This window comes from Chenopodium album, chromosome 8 (assembly GCF_948465745.1).
Source record: "Chenopodium album chromosome 8, dcCheAlbu1.1, whole genome shotgun sequence".
NCBI classification, from domain to species: domain Eukaryota; kingdom Viridiplantae; phylum Streptophyta; class Magnoliopsida; order Caryophyllales; family Amaranthaceae; genus Chenopodium; species Chenopodium album.
The window spans coordinates 22,036,332-22,051,295 of record NC_137841.1 but is presented as its reverse complement, the minus strand read 5'-3'; the positions used below and the strand labels follow the sequence as shown (position 1 = coordinate 22,051,295).

The following is a 14,964-nucleotide window of genomic DNA, read 5'->3' as shown; positions in this document are numbered from 1 at the left end:
TGCATATTGGCTAACATCGTTTTGATTTCTAATAGGCCAGAATTAAATGGAGGAGTAACAACCTGTTGTGGTCTCTGATGTGGAGGTTGGTAGTACCTCTTTTGTGGTTGTTGTACCTGTGGTGGAGGGTTAAGCACATTCGTACTATTGTACGACATATTTTGGTTATTTTTCAACCCCGTATTGTAGGTGTTAGAGTATGGACTAATTTGCTTATAGGTTTGAAAAGCATTAATCTTCTCAATGGAACTCCTACAGTCATGTGCCCAATGACCTACAAGACCACAATTTTCACAAAATATTGTAGAGTTAGTACCAATAGCAGAAACATTAGCAACGGAAGATGAATTAGAATTATTAATACTGTCTAGTTTCTGGCTAATAGAAGTCAATTGTGTCTGCAAAAAGGATATAGAATCGACTTGGTGTATTCCCTTGCTTGCAAACCCTCTGGGATTTTCATATTGGGAATTATGAATAGCCATCTCTTCGACAACATTGCTTGCTATATTCTCATCCAAATTCATAAATCTTCCGTTAGCTGCAGAGTCCAAAATCATCCTTGAATTATATCCAAGCCCATTGTAGAAGGCTTGGATTATCTGCCACTGTGCTAGTTTATGATGGGGACATTCTCTCTGCAAATCCTTAAATCTTTCCCAAGCTTCATATAAACTTTCATTAGCTTCTTGGGCAAAATTTTGGATTGCACTCCTTAACAAAGTTGTCCTCTCTGCAGGGTAATATTTATTATAGAAATTTAGAGCAAGAGTTTCCCAGTTAGTAATACCAAGTGCAGTTCTATTCAATCCATTATACCACAATTTAGCTTTACCACATAAAGAAAAGTGAAAAAGAAACTCTCTGATTTGGTCTTGTGTGACCCCATCTTGTTTAATAGTATTGCAATACTGACAGAAATCTGCAATGTGAAGATTAGGGTCTTCACCCTTAGCTCCACTGAATTGCTTTCTTTCGATCATCGTGATAAACTGGGGCTTAATCTCGAATTGCACTCCTTCGAGATTAGGTGTGGGAGCAAGATGTGGAAAATCTGTCAGGGATGGCAACAAATAATTGCTAAGTTTGCGAACTGGAGGAGGTGGTGGTGGTGCAGTCATCTCTGATTCTTGATCTGTACTAAACAAATAAATATGAGAATTTGTCCCAAAAAACTTACGTTCTATGAGACGAAAAAATTAAAAAAAAAATAATAATCTAGACTAAAAAATTATTCAGAAATAAAAATATATAATCGCTTCCCCGGCAACGGCGCCAAATTTTGACAGGCTAAAGTCGTATCACCTAATCAAAAGTATTACCTAAGTCCTCTAACTAAAGTAGATAGGGAAGTAAGGTCGAATCCACAGGGAAACAAGTCTTTCTATTCCTAATTAATTATTATAATCTAAATTATTAAGTAATCAAAATATTATAATCGAAGGGAAACTAAACTACGAAGAGTAAAAGTAGGGAAGAGTAAGAATAGAGAAAATCAATGAATAAAAAATCTAGGGCATAGGCTCACCAATAAATACTATTTCAGGGTAAAACGTAATAATAAATCATAAATACATCAATTAACCAGATCATAAAGGGTTTTCGCTACGTATTACAATCACAAAATTAATCTACCGGTATTAAATCTCATCTCTCGAATCTCGACTTAACCATTTATAAACTAACCTGCCTATTGAAATTAAGCCTAAATATCAATTCTCATCTCTCGAATCTCGAATCAATATTGCTAAACTCATACATAAAAGACCAGTGCTAATCTAGTTGCAGAACATTAAATCAATCAATAGGAAATTAATCTAGCATTGACAATCAACAACAATAAATTACCCCTTCATATTAATCATGGATCCCCACAACCCTAGAAAGAAACTACTCTCGCATAATTAAAATTAAACTAATCAAATCAATTGAACAAAGCATAATTAAAATCAATAAGAAAATATATAAAACAATTAAATAAAACTATTATTTTTTTTTACGGATAAATAAAACTATTAAAGTAAGCATATAAGAAACAAAAATATGAGATTAAGAAAATAAAGATAAAAGAACTTGACGGAAAAAATCATATAACTAATATATAAAGCTAAACTTTTAGCCAGGTCACGAGGCTGCGACACTTGGCGTTCTAACTTTTCGCCAAGTGTCGCGCCACGTTGGATAGATTTAAATAGACCTCATAAGATAAATAAAAAAGTTAATTTATAATTTTATTTGGATAGAATTTTAGGATAAAATTAGTTTAATATATATATGAAGTTAAACTTTTAGCCAAGTCACGAGGCTGCGACACTTGGCGTTCTAACTTCTTGCCAAGTGTCGCGGCACGTTGGATAGATTTAAATAGACCTCATAAGATAAATAAAAAAAGTTAATTTAGAATTTTATTTGGATAGAATTTTAAGATAAAATTAGTTTAATATATGAAGCTAAACTTTTAGCCAGGTCACGAGGCTGCGACACTTGGCATTTTAACTTTTTGCCAAGTGTCGCGCCACGTTGGATAGATTTAAATAGACCTCATAAGATAAATAAAAAAAGTTAATTTAGAATTCTATTTGGATAAAATTTTAGGATAAAATTAGTTTTATTTTCGATAAATTACCAATATTTTAAATGTACAAATTCAATTATAATTTTATTAAAAAAATTATTAGATTATAATTCTTAAAAATTAATAAATTATTTTTTGTATCATAATATTTTTTTGGGCAAAGGAAACAGTTCAAAGCGTAAAACATGCATTTATAATATATATTAATCGGTTAAAATAATATACTTCACAATCTAGCAAATCGTATAAAGATTAAAAATTTATTTTATAATTCAATAAACAACCCGGGCATCGCACGGGGCACAAAACTAGTAAATTAATTAAACTAAAGAAGTCAACTAATACTCTTGCATGAAAACGAAATTGACGCCAAGCGAACAAACAATATGAAAATCCTTATAATTGAACCAATTACGGAAATCTAACTAAGACTCAAAGAAAAATAATAAAGCTGACTCCTTAAAACTACTACCTCCCTTAAATAAAAAAGTTCACCGCCATAACAAACAAATCAAGTGGGCCCTATCAATGAATCCCACTACGAAGCGGAACACCATTGTAAACAAGCTCGCCCGATCAGGCCAACTACCGCTCGATCGGGCCCGGTCAGTTGGGTAGCGAGATGGGCTTCTTTGATCTTGGATTTGTAACTTGTGCTTTTATATAAATTGGCCCAATAACCTTCTCCTTGATATCCAAGTATTGGATTAGAAATAAAATTAGTACTCCAAACGAACCGAGTCCTTAATCACCGAACTAAATTCCTTTAACTCGGTCTTGAGCTTCAAATATACGGTCAAAAAATACGATCAAACTCCAATATCTTTGTAGTGGTTTAATAAGCTCTGGAATTATCACAAATCTGAAAATTCCTATAAAATAATACCAACTCTACAAAAACACTAGAAAACGTATATTAGTAATAAAAATAGCTCCGCAGAGCTCAAATAAGCACAAATATGACCGTGGGACGGGGAATAAAAATACATATAAAACAGACTCATCATGTACCCTCTTTCAACTTTTTCTTCTTTTTCATCTGTATACATTCTTGTTCCGTCAGTATACATAGTCTTTAAAAATAAAAATGAAATCTCAATCCACACACTCGGCACTGTCTAGGACATTTAGCCGGTCTCCCGGTATGGCTGAATCGAGAACAGGGGGTGACTTTTCTGGACTGTCGAAACTGCTATGCTCATCCCCGAATTCCTCCCTCTCTGTGTCTGTGCAGGACACAATGGCTAGAGTTAAGCAAACACCTATTAAGCCAAGAAGCCGGTGCGCTAGGGAAGTGCCCGCGGATGAGGTTGTTCCGGATGGGGAGCAATAGGAATCAGTGGAGAGGAGTGGTTTCGATGATGAGGCTCCCTCATACTCAGATAGTTCAAGCGTGAGGGAGGTAGGCGGTGAAGAGGCCGCCTCCTCTCATGGATCAGGGGAGGAGGCAGGCGGCAACGATGCTGCCGAAAGATCGGGGGCCGAAGCATCTGACTCCCATGTGATGGAGAGGGGATTTGATGGAGCGTCCGCTCTAAAATTCGAAGAATGAAAGGAAGGTGGGGGGAATAAAAGGGGTATAGTAGTTAGAAAGGGTGGGAAATTTGGGGGAAAAGGGAAAAAATGTGTGGGCTAAAAGTCACGTGACTCCCATGTGAGAGTCAACACTGCTGTTATCTTCTCACTCTCATACGGTATTGTACTATTTTTCATGCTTATTGTTCATAATTTATGAATTGATACAAATTGATTTTGTTATTTTACAAGTATATACGAATTAATCTTGCTAATTTATGGATTTATGCGAATTATTCTTGCTAGTTTATGTAATTATGTGAAGTTATCTTGCTAATCTGTGTTAATTTTTGTTGTTTATTTACAAATATACAAATTATCTGATTTTTGTTGCTAATTTGTGTTGATTTTTGTTGTTTATTTACAAGTATACAAAGTATCCGTTTTTTTTTTGCTAATTTTTGTTAATTTATCTTGCTAGTTTATATATTTTTGTTTATTTTTGATAATTATTGAAGGAGTTATGTCTTCGATAAGTGCAATTACTAGATATATCAAGGATCACTATTATGTAAATAATAAATTCGTTCTTTTGGGTCGTCATTGTCTATTGCTAGATTATGATAAATGATCTTTGGGCTAGTCAAATACTCTAAAGCCCTTTATAATGGATCCTATATATGAGGTAACACATCAAAAGTATTGGGTTAAACAAGTTAGAGGCCCATAAATGGACCTCATGAGATTATGACAAACTCTACCCGCACCCCACGTCAGGGAACTCTACCTGCACCCCTTAACACTTCACGCGTGTCCCGCCCTGCCCTTTTTAATTTATGAATTTCCTGCAAATTTTTATAACATTGTTAGGTCATTATAGCTTGTAACTCTCTCTTTTATGACTATCTTAAGTATGATTATAATATCCTTTGTAACCTTCCACATGTCATTAGTTCACATTAAACCTCTCATGAATGGACTCTTCATTGTCCATATAGGTTACATTATTCACATCATGTATATATCTATATATATATATATATATATATATATATATATATATATATATATATATATATATATATAGAGAGAGAGAGAGAGAGAGAGAGAGAGAGAGAGATGGCTCATGACATGGATGAATATAGACAACACAATTACCTCTCTACATCTTTCTATCTCTAATATTCTCTCTTTCTCTTATTTAATCAGACGTTATCAGCACCATTGCTAGTCAACTGAGTAGGATTACCAAACATGTATCTAGAACCGCATATTATCATGTAAGTATGACCGCAGCCCATAACAATTATAATTTAACATTTATCTACTTTTGTATGATTATTTATTGGAATATCAACATACATTACGAATACATAGCATGAAATATAACTTAAGGTTCCATTCTAATTTTTCTTTATGCTAACGTTCTCATCATCTATTTTGTCCTTATTTATGCATGATTTGTATCAGGTTTATTTATGCATGATTATAATGTATCATCGTACCGTAGGCTTTTATCATGTCTATTTATGCATGATTATAATGTTTAGTATATATTTTGGATACTATTTATATATACTTATCTTTTAATATTATTTTGTATAGTGAAAAATGTCGAACCTTGCCAATCTCGAATTTGTGGCCCTTGATATTACCGGAAAGAATTATTTATCATGAGTGTTAGATGCTAAAATACACCTAGATGCTAAAGGGTTTGGTGAAACAATCAAAGAGGCTAATGAAGCAACACCTCAAGATAAGGCTAAAGCCATGATTTTCCTTCTCCATCACCTCCATCAAGGGCTCAAAAACGAATATTTAAATGTGAAAGATCCATAAATCCTTTGGAGTAATCTAAAGGAAAGGTATGACCACCAAAAAACAGTGATACTCCCTAGAGCTCGTTATGAATAGTTGATTTTGAAATTGCAAGATTTTAAATCTATTAGTGAATATAACTCAGCTATGTTTAAAATAACTTCTCAATTGAAATTATGTGGAGAAAATATTACTGATGCAGAAATGCTTGAAAAGACATACTCCACTTTCCATGCTAATAATATTGTCCTGCAGACACAATATAGAGAAAAAGTTTTCAAAAATATTCTGAATTAATATCTTGTCTTCTCTTGGCTGAGAAAAATAACGAGTTGTTGATGAAAAATCATGAATCACGTCCTACTGGCTCTACTCCATTCCCCGAATCGAATATGACAACCCATAACGGGAAAGAAACTAAAAAAGAGACCATTCCAGCAGTAGTGGTCAAGGTAGAGGTCGTGGTGGCGGTCGTGGCCAATGGCGTGGTTGTGGTCGCGGTCGTGGGCTTGGTTTTAGTGGATATGGTAGAGGTCGTGGAGGTCATTACACAAATTCACATTCCCACCAGAAGTGGGAATGTAGGGATGATAAAGAGAAAAGTGAGACCAATATATGTTATCGTTGTGGAGGAAAAGGCCATTGGTCTTGGGTTTGTAGAACTTCAAAGCATCTTGTTGAACTTTACCAAGAATCATTGAAGAAAGGAAAGAAAGTTGAGGCAAACCTTGTTCTTGAAGATGGTGAAGGTGATTTTGATTTTGGCAATGCAAATCATTTCGATGTTTCTAATTTCCTTACTTCCTCGAAAGGGAATAATTTTGATTTTGGCAGTACAACTCATTTAGTAGTTGTTGATTTCTTCACTACCCTAGAAGAGAATAATTATAATTAAATTATTTTCAATTCTAAGTATTAAATTTATGTTTGCTTATTCTAGTGGTTCACTTAAGTTATTTTCTATGGTTGTAATAAGGACTTTTGCTTTATGAATTTATGAACTATTTGGGTGTTTTTATTTATTTATCATCTTTATTTTTATGCTTAATATTTTGACATATATTTTATTTCATGAAGAACATGGATATTACTCAAGTTTAGTTTGTTATGAAAGGTGAAGAATTATGTCTTGCTGTCAGTTTAACTACTCATACAATACATAAAAATAAAAAAATTTCTCTCATTTGATGATGAAAAGGATTAATGTGAGTACCATATCGGGTAGTACAAATATCATTGAGGGCTCCGGAAGAGCCATTATAAAATTGCCTTGGGGAACTGAAATTAAAATAATTGATGCTTTATACTCCCCATTGTCTCAAAGAAATTTATTAAGTTTTAAGGATATTTGCAACAATGGTTATCATATTGAGACAATCAATGAAGAAAATAACGAATTTCTTCAAATCACGAATATAACTCAAGGCAAAAAACATGTTTTGGAGAAACTCCCTACATTCTCCAGTGGTTTGTAATACACAAAAATCAATACTATTGAAACTCATCATGCTATAGTAAACCAGAAGTTTACTGATAATTTTGTTGTTTATCATGACCGGTTAGGCCATCCCGGTTCAATAATGATGCGAAAAATAATGACAAATTCATGTGGACATTCTTTGAAGAGCCAACAAATTTTTTATAATAATTTTTCATGTGCTGCTTGCTCAGAAGACAAGTTGATAATTTGACCATCACCAGCTAAAATTAATTCTGAATCAATTAGTTTTCTGGAACGTATACAAGGAGATATTTGTGGGCCCATACATCCCCCATGTGGACCATTTAGTTATTTTATGGTTTCAACTAGATGGTCACATGTGTCCTTGTTATCAACTCGTAACCTGGCGTTTGCGAGATTACTTTCCCTATTGATTAAGTTACGGGCACATTTTCCAGATACTCCAATTAAGACTATTCGGCTTGATAATGCTGGTGAATTTACATCTCAAGCTTCAATGATTATTGCATGTCCATTAGGATAAATGTTGAACATCCTATAGCACATGTTCATACACAAAACGGTCTAGCAGAGTCATTAATTAAACGTATTCAGTTAATTGCTAGACCATTGCTTATGAAATCCAATCTCCCAATTTCAACTTGGGGACATGCTATATTACATGCAGCAGCACTACTTCGCATTAGGCCAACACGTTATCATAAGTTCTCCCCATTACAATTGGTTTATGGTCAGGAACCAAATATTTCCCATCTAAGAAATTTTGGATGTGCGGTTTATGTTCCAATAGCTCCACCACAACGCTCTAAGATGGGTCCTCAAAGGAGGTTGGGAATATATATTGGGTTTGAATCTCCGTCAATAATTAAATATCTTGAGCCTACAAGTGGGGATTTATTTACGGCTCATTTTGCAGATTGTCATTTTAACGAGTCACTTTTCCCAACATTAGGGGGAGAAAAGAGAGAGCTGGAAAAGGAAATTAAAAGGAATGCATTATCATTATCCTATCTTGATCCTCGAACCAAACAATGTGAACTGGAAGTTTAAAAGATAATTCATTTACAAAGTTTAGCGAATCAATTGCCAGACTTGTCTGCTAACTTGAAAAGAGTGACCAAGTCACATATTCCAGCTGTAAGTGCTCCACTTAAAATAGATGTCTCGGAAGGACAAAATAAATTTGCTAATGATTCTAAACCACGTCAAAAAGGTGGAAGACCAATAGGTTCCAAAGATATGAATCTTCGGAAAAGAAAAGGAGCATTGATTGATCATGGTCAAATTGAAGAAACAATTTCCAAAGGATCTCTGTAGACACCCATTTGTGTCTCCCAAAACCAAACCCGGTGATGAATACCTTTCGCGTCGAATCATAATCTAATGAAGTGAAGGTTTGAAAACTCTAATGTTATGGTTAGTTTTTATTAAAAATCATTCTTTTTGGTTTCGAAAACCTACTCTATTTTATGAAAATAGCCAATCCATTTTAGTTGGGTCCATAACAAGGGTCCAATAATGGTGTAATTTTATTGGGCTCAAAAAGAGCTTTCCAACGATATTATAAGCCCAATTCCGATGAATAATGAGGAAGTTATGGCCAAAATACTAAATTGGGTCCGGTTTGGTTCTTATATGCGGCCCAATGATCTAGAGGAGGGCCTACTATGAATTATCATTCCTAATGCAATTAGGATTGATTATAGTCTTCTAGAATTTTCTAGAAGGTTCTTTTGAATCCTAATGGAATTAGGGTTGATAATTATGTTTTATGAGTTTTATTTGGAATAAAAGAGGTGTTTTGAATGAAATTACGATTTTACCCTTCGTACGGATTTTACGACTTGATTTTATCAAAAAGTAGATTCCGCGTTGAAAACGCGTGGAAAACCTTCTACATCGCCAAACGACAGGTTTGTCGCCTGGCGACAAGCCCTGTCATTGGCGACAGAAGCATTTTTTATTCCTTTTCGAACTCTGATTCATTTTTATCGATTCCAGACTATTTTCTTATAAATAGGGTCCCTAGACCTCCGTTTTTCAATAACCAAAATTCTCTAATTTCTCTCCCTCTAAGCTAAAGCTTATTCTCTCTCTCCCTCTTTCTAGCCTAGCCTTTTACAAACACCATTCCTCATACATTAGCCCTATACACACCTAGCCAAGTTCGAAGTTGATTTCGCCCTAGACGTGAAAAGTTTGGTATTTCTGAGGGTTTGGTCCTAAATCTCTATATCAATTATTAAATTTAATTGTTTTAATTTTATATTATATTTTTCTTGAAGTTACGAACGTGTGTATTTTGTTATTAAAAAGATATACGAGGCATCGAAGCAAGTACTTTAATTGTTTAATTGATATTTTGATATAGAAATCATGCTTAGATTGTTATTTTGATTCCTAGTATCATGTTTTGTGTAATTTCTAATATCAAGTATGATTAAAATAATGCTTCCTAGTATCATGTTTGGGTAATGATTAAGTTTCTTATATCAATTATGATTTCTATGATGCTTCCTATTTTCTTTCCTAATATCATGTTAGTATCATGTTAGGGCTAAAGCTTTGATCTTTGATGTTTAGTAACATGCTAGGGTTTGTTATTAATCCTATTAGTATCATGCATAGGATCTTGATAATAATATTATGCTTTAACATGATTATTTTTATTATTATATATTATCATGTTGCTTGATGCTTGTTATTGTTATTTCTTGATCACGCCTTTTTATGCATGTTTAAAGGGAATTTGTACTTGTAATCACGCTTAATAAGATAATTAATAATCTTGTTTAGGGTTACAATGATTATAATTAAAGTGATCGCCAATAATAGTTTTATTTTTGCATTAATATTCAACCAACATAGATTAAACAGGTTTAGGGTTAACCAAATGATTGCATGTTAGTTAGAAAGCGCGCATGAATATGAGAAGAATAAAGTAGAGGCCTATTATAGGGAGGGTTCTTTCTCTTTTAGATTGGATTCGTACCCTCATCCTCGAACACCAGTCATGGTTCCAGACGTATTGGAGTTAATGATCTCCTGGATCGTTAAGGGGTGTAACTTTCACCCTGTGAACAGTTTACAAATTCCTAAAACTTGTTGGCGACTCTTTTGCTCTAGCTTCTTTCCCTTTGGACCCCACCATGCTTAAGTGTATGATCACAGTGGGGTTGAAGTTTGGGGTAATGCTTGAAATATTCCATACAGTTTTTGGCGACTCCACTGGGGAGGATTTCTATTTTAATTCCTAAAATTTATTTTGGCAATTATTTAGAATGAGTTGATGAGACTCAAAAAGTTCTAAGTATTTCATGTGTGTAATTTTGATTAACATTATTTTCATATGCATAAAAAAAGGTTCTCATTGGAAATACCATCCGTAATGAGTAAAAAACATAAGATTTTTACACGTAGGAAATTTGAGAAATATCTTTCACAACTAGAATCATATAATACTGCAAAAACTGGAAAATTCTAAGAACACAGAAAGCTGCTGAGGCATGTAGGAACCAGCCTCTAGAAAACAACGTTCGTCGCCTGAAAAATGGCTTCGTCGCTGTAGGCGTCGTTCAAAGTGCGCCTACGTTAAAGCATGTGTGAATATGCTTGGCACTCATAGGAAGTGGGAATTGACATAATACGATTAGGGACAAGGCAAAGTAGGGAGCCACCAACAAGTTTTTAAGGAACTTGTAAACCGTTCACGGATCATAAAAGGCAACCACGATAAAGGGACAACGAAGGCAACAACGATTGACCCGTGAAGGTTACACCCCATTTATAATCCATGAGATTACTAACTCCATATGGTTCGGAACCATGAAAGGAGGACCGGGGATGATTGTACGAAGTGAGTCATGGAATCACATTCGCCTGTATTCGCCCGTATATATATATACATATATATATATATATATATATATATATATATATATATATATATATATATATATATATATATATATATGTACACACACACACACACACATATATATATATAGGAAACTGTCGTGACACGGTGAACCTTCCCGTGGCGCGGCAATTTTTTTTTTTATTTTTTGCTGGAATTCCACCGTGCCACGGTGGAAACTGTTATGACACGGTGAACCTTCCCGTGGCGCGACAAATTTTTTTTTTGCTGGAATTCCACCGTGCCACGGTGGAAAGTGCCGCGCGACAGTGTATGCTAACGTGGCGCGGTGGATGCTGAACTAGCGTAATGACTGATTTTCTTGATTTTAGCTCCATTTTGTCATGGCGCAATGCTGAACTGGCGCATGTACTTGATCGACGGAGGAAGGATTTAATTTTTTAAGTGGCCGGGCCCCCTTGAGGGGTTGCCTACGTATCCTTAAAAAGGAATTAGGCCAAACGTAGCTCTATCAGGTCATGAACCCATGCAACTAGGCATAAAATTTCTTGAGTTGATACAAGTTGGTTAAATTGTGGAAACCGTTACCGTCCATGTCTACCAATTGTGCCGCTCCGCCAGACAAAATGGATTTAACAATGTACGGACCTGAGTAGTTTGGTCTAAATTTTCCTCTTGGATCCAACACATTTTTGCGAAGTGCCTTAAGCACCAAGTCACCTTCCTTGATGTTCCTAGTCTTGACTTTTTTATTGAAATGTCGCGCCATACGCTGTTGGTAGGTTTGGACATGATGCAAAGCTGCTAAGCGTTTTTCGTCAAATAAGACTAGTTCATCATATCTTGCTCTAATCCAGTCAACTTCATCTAGTTGGCTTTCCAAAGCGATTCGGAGAGAAGGGATTTCGAGCTCTATTGGTTGTACAGCTCCAACTCCATAGACCAAAGAGAAAGGGGTAGCCCCTGTTGATGTATGAACAGAGGTTCGATAACCCTAAAGGGCAAAATGTAGCTTACTTGGCCAATCTTTGTAATTTTCCGTCATCTTTTCGATGATAGTTTTCACATTTTTGTTGGCCGATTCGACCGCACAGTTTGTTTGTGGTCTGTAGGGTGATGATGTGTGATGCTTGATGTGATATTTCTTTAATAGTTCTGCGCACTCGACTTGGAAATGCGTCCCATTATTACTGATCATCTCATGAGGCACCCCATAACGGCATATGACCTTGTCGTTGAATCTTTTGGACTAACATCTTAGCATTCATATGCGTTCCACATATGCCGGCATGAAGGTTTTCCATGGTTTTGTGTGCTTCTTTCTTGGCTATGCATAAGAGATTTCTCCCTAGTGCAGTCCTCTTGCGGAGTTCTCCCCTGATGAGCACATACTGTGAGGCCAGGAGCCTGAAAGCACGGCGTGCCCTTTAATCAGTATTAAGAGGGTATTCTCCCTTTGTCACTTAATTAAGGATATTTGTATACCATGGTTCTTCATCTTCTTCTTGTGCTTCTTGTTCATCATCAAGTGCGTGAACATAAGCCGGCTCGTATCTTCTTTCTATGGTCAACGACATTCTGATTGTGTCCGTTGGAATTCTCACCATTGATGCTAACTTAGCCAGTGCATCGGCAAACTTGTTTTCTTCTCTAGGAAAGTACGTCTATTCTACTTCATCTAGTTGCTCCGTGAGAGTTTCCAGATGAGCTTGATACGTAGCGAGACTTTCACTTCTCACCTTCCATCTCTTGGAGATCTGGTTAATGATTAGTGACGAATCACCGTAGATTCTAAGCTTCTTAATTCCCAAGGCCACAGCTGTTTCTAATCCCAAGATGCATGCCTCGTACTCTGCGGCATTGTTGATGACATCAAAGTCAAGCTTCATAGAAATTGGGATATGCTCTTCATTTGGTGATACAAGCAAGACTCCTACACCACAACCTTTTTGGTTTGAAGCTCCGTCAAAATAGAGCATCCAGCTATCATCTTCGGTCATGAGTAAATCTTCATCAGGGAAATCATACTCATCTTCTTCTTTCTCAACTTCTTCTAGCGGAAAATCTGCTAAAAAGTCAGAAACTGCAAAACCTTTGATGCCTTTTTGTGGTACAAATTTCAAGTCAAACTGAGCAAGGTTGACTATCCACCTTGATAATCTGCCATTCAGTCTTGCTTTTTCAAACAAGTACTTGAGAGGATCCATCTTGGACACAACATGCACTGTATGAGTGAGCATGTAATGTCTTAACTTCTGTGTGGCCCACACGAGTGCAAGACACAATTTTTCGAGTGGTGTGTATCGCGTCTCATATCCTTCAAGCTTCTTGCTCAAATAGTAAATTGCATTCTCCTTACTTTTGATCTCTTGTGCTAGCATTGCCCCCATCGTTTCTCTTGTGACCGTAAGGTAGAGTCGAAGAGGAAAGTCAGGCATTGCTAGCGCTAGCACGGGTGGGTTTGCCAGGTACTCTTTGATTTTGTCGAAAGCTTTTTGGAAATCATCATCCCATCTGACTGGAACATTTTTCTTAAGCTTCTTGAATATAGGTTCACATATCACTGTGAGTTTTGATATGAACTTACTTATATATTGCAGTCTTCCAATGAAGCCTCGAATTTCTTTCTCAATCTTGGGTGGTGGCATGGCCATGATTGCTTTGACTTTTGTGGGATCTATTTCAATCCATCGAGAACTGATCACATATCCTAGTAGTTTGCCTGACGTGACTCCAAATGCACACTTTGCTGGATTTAATCTCATGTTGTACTTGCGGAGTCTTTCAAAGAACTTGCGAAGTGCAATGATGTGGCCTGGGCGATCCTTTGACTTGACGATCATATCATCAACATAGACCTCCACCTCTTTGTGCATCATATCATGTAACAATGCTGTGGCTGCTCTTTGGTAGGTGGCACCTGCGTTTTTCAACCCGAATGGCATTATCGTATAGCAATATGTACCCCGTTGTGTGATGAATGTGGTTTTCTCCATGTCTTCCTCGACCATTAATACTTGATTATATCCGGCGTAGCCGTCCATGAATGATAGGAGTGCATGGTTTGCTGTGTTATCAACCCGAATGTCAACGTGAGGTAGAGGGAACCCATCTTTCGGGCTTGCCTTATTGAGGTCCTTGTAATCAACACACATTATGACCCTTCCATCCTTCTTCGGAACTGGAACCACATTTTCTATCCATTCTGGATATTTGGATACTTTGATGAAACCTGCAGCCAATTGCTTTCTGATTTCTTCCTTGATTTTAAGAGCCACATCCGATTTCATACAGCGCAACTTTTGTTTGACAGGCTTTTTACCTGGAATGAGCGGTATTGTATGCTGAGCTATATCCCTGTCAATTCCTAGCATATCTTGGTATGACCAAGAACATACATCAACAAATTCACTAAGAAAGTTAATTAGCTCTTTGCGTTCGTCTTGACTTAGTGCTAATCCAATTTTTACTTCTTTGATAGTCGTATAATTGGAAATATTAACTGTTTCTGTATCTTCAATGATTGTTGTTTTATTTTTGTGTTCTTCCATTGCTTTTATTATTTCTTTGTCATTTTTATCATTAGCAAAGCAATATTGATCAGGGTTAGGGGAATGACACGCATCGTAAGCAAAAGTACTCATTTCATTAAATTCATTAGTCATTATATCAAGGAGGGCAAGGTCAGCTGTGACCTCGCCGAAATTATTTGGGATA

The 14,964-nt window shown here is 35.9% G+C and overlaps 1 non-coding gene across 1 annotated transcript; it reads left to right on the top strand.

Annotated features, from left to right (window-relative positions):
- The first annotated feature begins 615 nt into the window (after positions 1–615).
- Positions 616–722, top strand: LOC145556866 (small nucleolar RNA R71). The gene has a single exon (XR_014091958.1). It is a non-coding gene; the product is annotated as a small nucleolar RNA R71 (small nucleolar RNA).
- The last annotated feature ends 14,242 nt before the right edge of the window (positions 723–14,964 follow it).